Source organism: Mus pahari, chromosome 21, assembly GCF_900095145.1.
Source record: "Mus pahari chromosome 21, PAHARI_EIJ_v1.1, whole genome shotgun sequence".
NCBI classification, from domain to species: domain Eukaryota; kingdom Metazoa; phylum Chordata; class Mammalia; order Rodentia; family Muridae; genus Mus; species Mus pahari.
In genome coordinates this window covers 28,993,465-29,003,168 of record NC_034610.1, presented here as the reverse complement: position 1 = coordinate 29,003,168, position 9,704 = coordinate 28,993,465, and the positions used below count along the sequence as shown (strand labels likewise).

The window sequence follows — 9,704 nt, the reverse complement described above, 5'->3', positions numbered from 1 at the left end:
AAAAAAAAAAAAAAGATTTGGAGGCTTAGAGTAGGAAGAAGCTAATCCTCACACACAGAGAATGTCTATGGGAAGATGTTTTCAGATCCTCAACACACTGAAAGCAAATTTTGGGAATAAGCAAAACAACAAACAAACCTGATAGCCAAGGTTGTGGTGGATTAAATGAGAAATGTCCACCCTAGGCTCATGCACTTGGACATTTTGTGTCCAGTGGATAGTGCCGTCTAGTGGGTAGTGCTGTCTGGCGAGGTCGTGGGAAGGTGTAGCCTTGCTGGAAGATGTCCATCACTCAGTACATCACTTTGGGAGCTTATAGTCTTGCCCCACTTCCAGTTCGTTCTTCCACTAAGCAGAGGATGTGATCTATTGGCTCCCGGCTCCATCCACTGGCCGCTGTGCCTACCCTGACTTTACGGCCTCCCACTCTGAAACTGTAAGCCCAAATATTCGTAAGTTGCCTTGGATCATGGGATTTTATCCCAGCAATGGAAAAGTAAGCTATACAAAGGGCTGGCTTACAAACAGGGTATGCCCTCTGAGGCTGTACCTCCTCATCGACCTAAGGCATTCTCTGATTGGTTTAATAAATCTGATAGTCAATTAGCTAGGCAGGAAATGGATGGCAAGACTTCCTGGGAGGGAGAAAGAAACTCCTGGAAGAAGAAAGAGAAAGGCCTTTTGCCAGGAGACATAGGAGATGTGTCTATGGGCCTGGAAGGTATAACTAACCGTGTGGCTGGCTAGGGCTGGAAGGTATAGCTAACCGTGTGGCTGGATGGGGCTAGGTAAACGGGTTAAGGTTAACTTAGATGAGCTACTTAAGAGTCTGCCTAGCTGGGGCTAGAGAGATGGCTAAACAGTTAAGAGCACTGACTGCTCTTCTGAAGGTCCTGAGTTCAGATCCCGGCAATCACATGGTTGCTCACAACCATCCGTAATGAGATCTGATGGCCTCTTTTGGTGTGTCTGAAGACAACTACAGTGTACTCACATATAATAATAAATAAATCTTTAAAAAAAAAAAGAGTCTGCCCAGCTAAGGCCTGTGCCTTGAAACAGTAAAAGGTCTGTGTGATTATTTGGTGAATTTGCTGGTTAAGGAATAACTGCAGCCATGTCAACTTCCATCATTAATTAATATGTACAGAATGTTAGCAATCTTTACACATACGGCCAGCAGATGGCTCAGTGGGTAAGGGTGTTTGCTGCCAAGCCTGAGAGCTCGTGTTTAATCCTCGGGACCCACACGGTAGGAGAGAACCCACGCACTCACTCACAAGCTATCGTCTGACCTCCATGGGTACACAATAATACACAGATGCTTGTGTGCACGTGCACAGGCGCTTCTCCTAACTGCCCCCTATAAATAAACTGAAACTGAAAATATAGGTAAGACAGGGGATGGAGAGATAAACTCAATGTTTGTGCATATTGTTTTTTCAGAGGACCCCAGTGCTGTCCCCAGCACCTATGTCAAGCAGCTGGAAATCCCATATAGTACTAGCTTAACAGAGAGCTGATATTTAGGCCCCCAAGGGCATCTGAATTTATGTGCACATACCTACACAGGCACACATACTTACATACATACACACACACACACACACACACACACACACACACACACACACACAAGGTTTTTTTTTTCTTTTGGTTTTTCAAGACAGGGTTTTGATGTGTAGCCCTGGCTGACCTGGAACTCTCTTTGGAGATCAGGCTGGCCTCGAACTCACAGATCCACTTATCTCTCTGCCTTCTGAGTTGGGAATAAGTGCCACCACTTTCCAGCAGTTAAAAATATATGGCTGGCCTCCACAAATCTACTCTCTCCTCTCTGCCTTTCTCTCTGCCTCTGCTAGTCTCTTAACTCCCCTCCCCATGCCCTAAATAAACTCTATTCTACACACACACACACAAAGCATGAGAGGTTTCTTGTTTCATTTGGACAGGGTTCCGTATCCCTCATGCTGGCCTTGAACTTGTTATATAACTGAAATAACCTTGAACTCTGGATCCGCCTGACTTTATTTCCCAAGTGCTGGGATAATAAGCGGGCAACAACACCATGTGCAGCTTGAACCACCAGTTTCAAAGTAGATAATGACACAGCAAGAGCCAAGTGGGCAATAAATACAGCTCACAACCTAAAAATTACTGGTTGGCATATGAAATTATATTTATATATGTTCCACAGCCTAAGGAAATGCTGAAACCAAGCCAGTGCTAAGGCATCACCCTTCACCTGTCACGGCAAACAAAACCCGTGTGACGCTGGAGTTCATGCTGAATGCTTAGTCATGCACCAGGACGGGACCCAGCACAACTGGTTACACGCGCGCCCCAAGAACCTTCCATCCAGCCTGCAGTGAGGCGCACACAAGTTCAGCCACACGCCCTAGGAAGTAGGAAGTGCAGCATTGAAGGCTCAGGCCACACCTTCATTTCCCCAGTATATAGGCCCTTCCCACTGCGTAGTGAGGCCCAGCAGCTTAGGCAAAGAGGAGGAAGGAATGGAGACAAAGCCATTTCCTGCTAATGGCAAGCTGCTGTCAGTGTGCTCGCTCGCAAATAAAAACGACAGTCTTGGCTGTAACGTGTTTGTTCAACTACACAGAAATATAAGGAACGAGTGTTCTACATATGAAAGCAAAGTAACTCGAAAAACCAAAAAAAAAAAAAAAGAAAGCAAAGTAAGGCTCTTCGAAGCTAATCACAACCCAGAGAAATCTCATATGCTTATCAATGGACGGTCAACAGGGGTGGGGGCCAGTTATTATCCAATAAAGAAAGCATGGGTGTTAACTGTATTAATTTTTCTGGCAGCAGACTGCTAAAGACAGAACGATGCTGAGATTAGCATGGGCCCTATGCAGGAAGGACACGGAAATTTTCAAAGTGTTCCACATTTCTGGATAGAGTCTATGCTAAGAGATACCAGAAGCTGAAGGGGTTGAGCATATTCAGAGGCCTGGCTTGTTCCTTGTTTAACGAGGAAATTTGGAAGAGATTTAATGTATGAAAACCTGGAATGGTGCAACTTGCATTTTGTATACAAAAGTTGTTTTCCTATTGCACAGGTGCCTATATGCCCATTTTAGCATTTGTAATAGCAAAACAAGGGCATTGCCCTGAATGTCAATCAGCATATATATTAATAAAGGATATTTACATCACTAAACAAGTAGCCATTAAAGCTTTGAGCTGGATGTTTGTGTATATGTGTACACACACACACACACAGACAAACACAGGCTTGACAGAAATAGGAAAGAGAAGGGGAATAGGAGAAGGAAGAAATAAAATACCAAGTAGGAAAGGACACCTGTCTCCTTATAGAAGCATTTGCCTGCTTACAGTGCATTATGCTGTAACTTTGTAACTTTTCTAACTGCCTTAGGGTCTGCATACCAAAGCAAGCTTTCCTTTTCAGTCTGCAATTTCCCTTCACTTGTTTCCTGCCTCCTGTTTCCACTTCCTAGAGTGCATTTCCCTGTTAAGTCAGAGAATTGTATGCAAATCAACTCACCCCAAGTTAATGACCCGAAAGGAAAACAAAGATCTATCACAGAGAAACAAAGGCTGAGTCAGGGTCACTTGTCCAGGTTCTTTGGGATCGGAAAACACAGGAGACACATTCTTTACCTCTTAAAAAGATAATGTCATAGCTAGGACAATAGGAATATAATATTCGGCACTTCGTGAATACTTAAACACAGTGTGGTGCTCTGAATAGGCTTGGCCCCCATAGACTCGAATGAGGGGTAACCTTGTTGGAAAAAGTCTGCCCTTGTTGGAGGAAGTATGTCACTGTGGGGGTGAATTTTGGGTACCTATATGCTCAAGCTGCTTCCATTGTGGAAGAGGCAGCCTCTCATGGCTGCCTTTGGATAAAGATGTAGAACTCTTTTTTTTTTTTCATTGTTGTAGACTTTATAAAATCAAACAGTAATTACATTGTCTTGGTAAAGTAACTGAAGTTGATAAGGCTTTCTGTGAAAAACACAAATTCAGGAACTTGTATAGCTCATTAGTGTTGCTTTCTTCTAAATGAACAGCCTTCTGTGAGCCTGGTTTTTCCTCCTGTGGGCTGGCACAGCACAGTAGAACAACCCACGCAAAGAACCACTGTCTGGGCATGGCTGAAAACTGTAGTAATCTTGTAGCAACCTGGACATTTCACATCCATGAAGTAAGAATTTGGGCTCTGAACCAGCCGTGTTTCTTCTTCTTATGTTTTTTCTTCTCCTCTTCCAAGGAAGGGTGTAATAGATCTCTAGCCAGGGGCATGGTGACAGCTCTGCAAGCGCGGCCGCTCCAGGTCGCCGAGACGAGCTGCTTGCTTTCGAGCGCCCCGCAGCCGATGTAGAACTCTTGGCTCCTTTTCTAGCACCGTTGTCTGCCTGGCTACTGCCACGCTTCCTGCTAGGATGATAATGAACTGTAGCCAGCCCCAATGAAATGTTGCCACTTAGAAGAGTTGCTTTGGTCATGGTGTCACTTCTCAGCAATGGAAGCCCTACCTAAAACAAGACTGTCTGCCCAACAGGAGGGTCAGGGTAGGACTTGGGAAGCCACCAAGGCAGCATTGGTGAGACATTTGTGCATGTGCAGGTCTGCAGCTAACTTCTGAAATCTTTATTCAAATGATAGAGAGGGTTAAGGTAAGTTTTTCTTTTTTTTTTTTTTGGTTTTTCGAGACAGGGTTTCTCTGTATAGCCCTGGCTGTCCTGGAATTCACTTGGTAGACCAGGCTGGCCTCGAACTCAGAAATCCGCCTGCCTCTGCCTCCCGGGTGCTGGGATTAAAGGCCTGCGCCACCAGGCCCGGCTCTGTTGTTTATTTTTGAGACAGGGTCTTTTGTAGCCCAGGCTGGCTCAGAATTCATAGTGTAGCTGAGGATGACCTTGAACTCCCTTACGGCTGTGAACCACCACACAGAGTCTGTGAGATACTAAGGATGGAAGTCAGCACTTCATGAATGCCAGGCAGGTGCTCCATCAGTTCAGCTCCAAGATGAAATACATCCTAACAAAGAATGCTTTTGCTTTGATTTTGTACCCCGTAATCAGGCTAACCTAGAACTCACTAGGCAGCACGGGCTGACCTAAAATCCAAGCTCCAGCTGCCTCTACCTCTGAGTGCCAGGATCCCAGGCATGTGCCACACCGTGCCTAGCCTGGAGGATGTTTTTGAGCTGGTCATTCCCATCTTAGCCACCGATCACTTCCTCCTGCTAACAACAGTACCATTACTGGAGCGCACATCAGGCTTCCCGGAAGCCACTCTGCTCATACCCAGATGTGCTGAGATACTCTTGGCTTCTCCTTCGTTGAAAGTTTTAAAACTTTAAAACTTCTTTTAAAATTTTGTTTTTTGGAGACAGCTTCTCTGGGTAGCCCTGGTTGCCCTGGAACTCACTCTGCTGGCCTCAAACTCAGAGATCTACCTGACTCCACCTCCCCAGTGCTGGCATTAAAGGTGTGTGCTACCACCACCCAACTAAGCCATGAAAAATTTAAGAACTCTTTTGTGATACATTTTCCTCTCTGAATGCTTTAACACACCAAAAAGAAGATGGATACAAATTCAATTGTGTTCATATACCAAAGAGAAATAGTGTCTCTTCCACGTACTCACACACATGCCTGAGTGGCTGATATGAATATGATTAATCATTTTGTTGTTGTTTATTATCACCTATAATTCCAGCCTTCGGAGGCTGAGGTAGGAAGGTCTCAGGTTCCAGTTAAGACAGGGCTACACTACTAGACTTTATCTCACTAAACAACAAACCAGGATGATGTTAATTTTATCATAAAGGAAAAGGAAATGGCTCAGCAGTTAAGAGCTCTGACTGCTCTTCCAGAGGTCCAGAGTTCAAATCCCAGCAACCACACCATCTGTAATGGTATCTGATGTCCTCTTCTGATGTGTCTGAAGACAGCTACAGTGTCTTCACTGTATGTATATATAAATAAATAAACCTTTAAAAAAAAGACACAAATAAATCAAAAACAAAACAAACAAACAAACAAAAAAACCACAAACCAAAAAAACAAAAACAAAAAAACCCCAAAAGGATGTAAAGTCCCATTAAAAATATAGCATGCCAGGAAAAAAGGTTAAATAAGAGGCAATTTTGTGTGTGTGTGTCACAAACACGTAGTCAATTTTCTGACAAAAAGCTCATCTACTCCAGGTGGGCTTCAAGCTCCCGCGCCTCCCCCTTTCATCTGCTAAGTGCTGGCATTCTGGTCAGTGCCATGCAGGCTTTATGTGAGATGAGAAACATGCGTATTGCTTACTAAGCAGTTCAGCCTGAGCCTCATTTGTAAGTGACAACCATTTCTTTCAGTTCCATCCATCAAGGGCTCCACATCTCCCTTTGTTGTATCTGGAGATCAGTAGTAATGGACCTACCTTAGTGTGTGTGTGTGTGTGTGTGTGTGTGTGTGTGGGTGTGGGTGTGGGTGTGTATGGGTGTGTGTTTATGCGAGTGTATGGGTCATGGTGGCAAGGTCAGAGAACAATTAGCAAACACTGGTCCTCTCCTTCCACCCTGTGGGGTTGGGGGACTGAACTCAGGCCAGTGTCAGGTTTGGTGACAGGTTCCTTTTCTAGCCTAGTTGTCTCCCAGGATCCCAACCTTTCAGTGCTGCAGTCACTGAAGAGATGCACCCAAAACTAGGGGAGCAGCACCCCTCCAGAGCTAGAGTAACTGCCTCCCTTCCTCTGGGTGGGGCTGGCTGACTCCGCAGGGGGTTTAATGAGACCTGCTTTCCTGGATCTGCTAAAGCCCTAAGCACAACTGTAAGCCTGCACTCAAAGGTTAGCAACAAGGACGTAACTGCTTACAAGTATGAGGCGAATGCTTAGAGAAAGAATTGTAAAATCTTAACTTATCCCTGGATCCAACAAGACATAGCAACCATGATAATTCGCAGCAGCACCGTGAGCTATGGAATTCCCTCAGAGGCTGTGAAGAAAAAACTCCACAGGTACTGTGCTCACTGTGTAATCATTAAGACCTATAGTGGGTTTGACCTAACTAATCCTGCTTGTATTTTCATGTTAATTTGGGCCCCCCCAAAACTGTTTGCAGGAGAGAGTCCACACTTGAGATACTGAGGGACCAGCCCCCAGCTAATTCTGAATGGTAAATAAAGATGCCAGCAGCTAATAGCTGGGAGAAGAGACCTAGGCGGGGTTTAGGGTTCCTGGACTTGGGAGGAAAGAAGCAGAAGGGGGAGACACTTGATGCCTTAGAAGAGTGTGCAGGAGAGATGGGAGCCACCATGGATTACAGAAGCAAGGAGAGCTCCCTGGGCTCTGGGCCAAGAGAACGAGGCCCAGAGGGCTGACTAATTGGAGTTAAGAGCAGCCAAGATGGAACCTAGAAATTAGTAAGTAGAAACTCAGAGTTATTGATGGGGAAGTGGACTCTTAACAGCATGGAGGGTAGGCAGCTGCCCAGCTGTTGAGCTACTTAAGGCATATTAAAATATAAAGGCCGTGTGTGTCTTTCATTCGGTGGGTAGTAACCCCACGCCGGGATTTATTAATTTTTAACTACAAAGACTGGAGCGCCACAGAAAAGCTGAGAGGTGTGTATCTGTCACTCCAACACTGGGAGGGATGGAGGCTAGAAGATCCCAGTTGATTGCTGGCCAGACAGTGTGGCTGACCTGCGTGTGAGCTCCAGATTTGGGAAGAGACTCTCAAAACTAAAATGGAGCTGTCAGCAACACGGCGCAGCAGGTAGAGGGGCTTGCGGTCAAGACTGACAACCTGAAGACTGACCCTACCTAAACCCACGTGGCGGAGAGAAGCGGTTCCCACAGATTTTCTTCTGACCTCGACATAAACACTGTGAAACATGCACAATAAATAGATGTAAAAAGTACTTGAAAAAAAAAAATCAAAACCCAATCAAGGACAAGAGAATTTAAGGACACCTAATAGTAACAGACACAGGCATGCATGGATAACCACGCCCACACGCACGTGCAAGCACCACCCTCTGTCACGCACAAAAACTATAGTTTTTGTATTAATTACATCTAACTTTCATTCAACAAGTTTGGGGTTTGTTTGCCTTGTTTCCCTTCTAAGACAGGGTTTCTCTGTATAGCTCTGTATCACCAGTTTTGGTTTTCTTTTTTTTTCTTTTTTTTTTTTTTTAAACATTTATTTATTTATTATATGTAAGTACACTGTAGCTGTCTTCAGACACACCAGAAGAGGACATCAGTTTTTTTTTATGGATGGTTGTGAGCCACCATGTGGTTGCTGGAATTTGAACTCGGGACCTTTGGAAGAGCAGTCGGCACTCTTAACCACTGAGCCATCTCTCCAGCCCCAGTTTTGGTTTTCAAAGTTCAGTTTTTCAGCAGGTCTATTCCCGTGTTCTCCTTTTCCATGTGCATGGTATGTATATGTGTATGTTTGCATACATGCACATGCATGTAGAGGCTAAAGGTTGATGTTAAAAACGATGCCCTGAGGCTGGAGAGATGGCTCAGCGGTTAAGAGCGCTGACTGCTCTTCCAGAGATCATGAGTTCAAATCCTAGCAACCACATGGTGGCTCACAACCATGTAATGAGATCTAATGCCCTCTTCTGGTGTGTCTGAAGACAGCTACAGTGTACTTACATATAATAAATAAATAAATCTAAAAAAAAAAAAAAGAAAGAAAGTATAAAGAAAAGATTCCCTGGAACTCGCTCTGTAGACCAGGCTGGCCTCAAACTCAGATCTTCCTGCCTCTGGCTCCTAAGTGCTGGGATTAAAAGCTTTTGTTTTGGTTTGTTTTTTGTTATCTATTTTTACTTGTATGTGTGTGGATGCGCTGTACTGTACCTATGTACAGGCTTCTAGAGAAGGCAAAAGAGCCATCAGAGCTCAGGAAGCTGGAATTATAGGCAGTTATGAGCCATGACATGTGGGGGTTGAGAATGTAAGCCAGGGCCTCTGAAAGAGCAGCAAGCAATCTTAATCACTGAGCCAGCCATCTTTCTAGCCCCATCACTCAAAAAAAGAAAAAAAAAAAAGATTTGTAAAAAAATGACATTTATTGTTGTGCAATGAAAATTATATTTCAAGTACTCTATGCTGAACACTACCAAAATCATGCTTCCGTATAAAATTTCACTCTGACCAATTTATTAATCAAGAACTATTGGGCACAGGCAAATACTTAATGGTGTCACCAATTAATTTTTCTCACGCTAATGTTTACTTAGAGCAGCAGCCTCCCTTCACACACAAATTCTAAACAGTTAAAACCAGCCAAAATGAGCAGAAAGAAAATAACAAATAATTTTTCAGGACAACAAGGAATTCTATTGATTTCGTCTATATAAAGACATTAGAAAAAAAAATTAAAACCACTCTCTCTGCACCCCTCACTGGAGAGGAATATACACAACCTGCACTTATCCATCTTCAGCAAGAAATGATGCGCGTGCAGGTGGCCCCAGCCCAGAACAGATGGAGAGAAAATAACCCTGTAAGTCCTTCTGCCTTGCCAACATGCCATGAATAAGATTTCTCAGATTTAATGTTTAAATTCCCAAGTCAATATATGTAAAAATTATTCTGATTTAAAAAAAAAAAAAAAAAAAAAAAAACCTTAGCCAGACATGGTGGTGCATGCCTTTAATCCCAGCACTCAGGAGGCAGGAGCAGGCGGATTTCTGA

At 44.0% G+C, this 9,704-nt stretch overlaps 1 protein-coding gene and 1 pseudogene across 1 annotated transcript in view; both read right to left on the bottom strand.

Annotated features, from left to right (window-relative positions):
* Window positions 1-9,704, bottom strand: part of Akap12 (A-kinase anchoring protein 12) — a 92,902-nt gene that overhangs the window by 64,205 nt on the left and 18,993 nt on the right. The window lies entirely within an intron of this gene.
* Window positions 3,925-4,334, bottom strand: LOC110337941 (annotated as a pseudogene).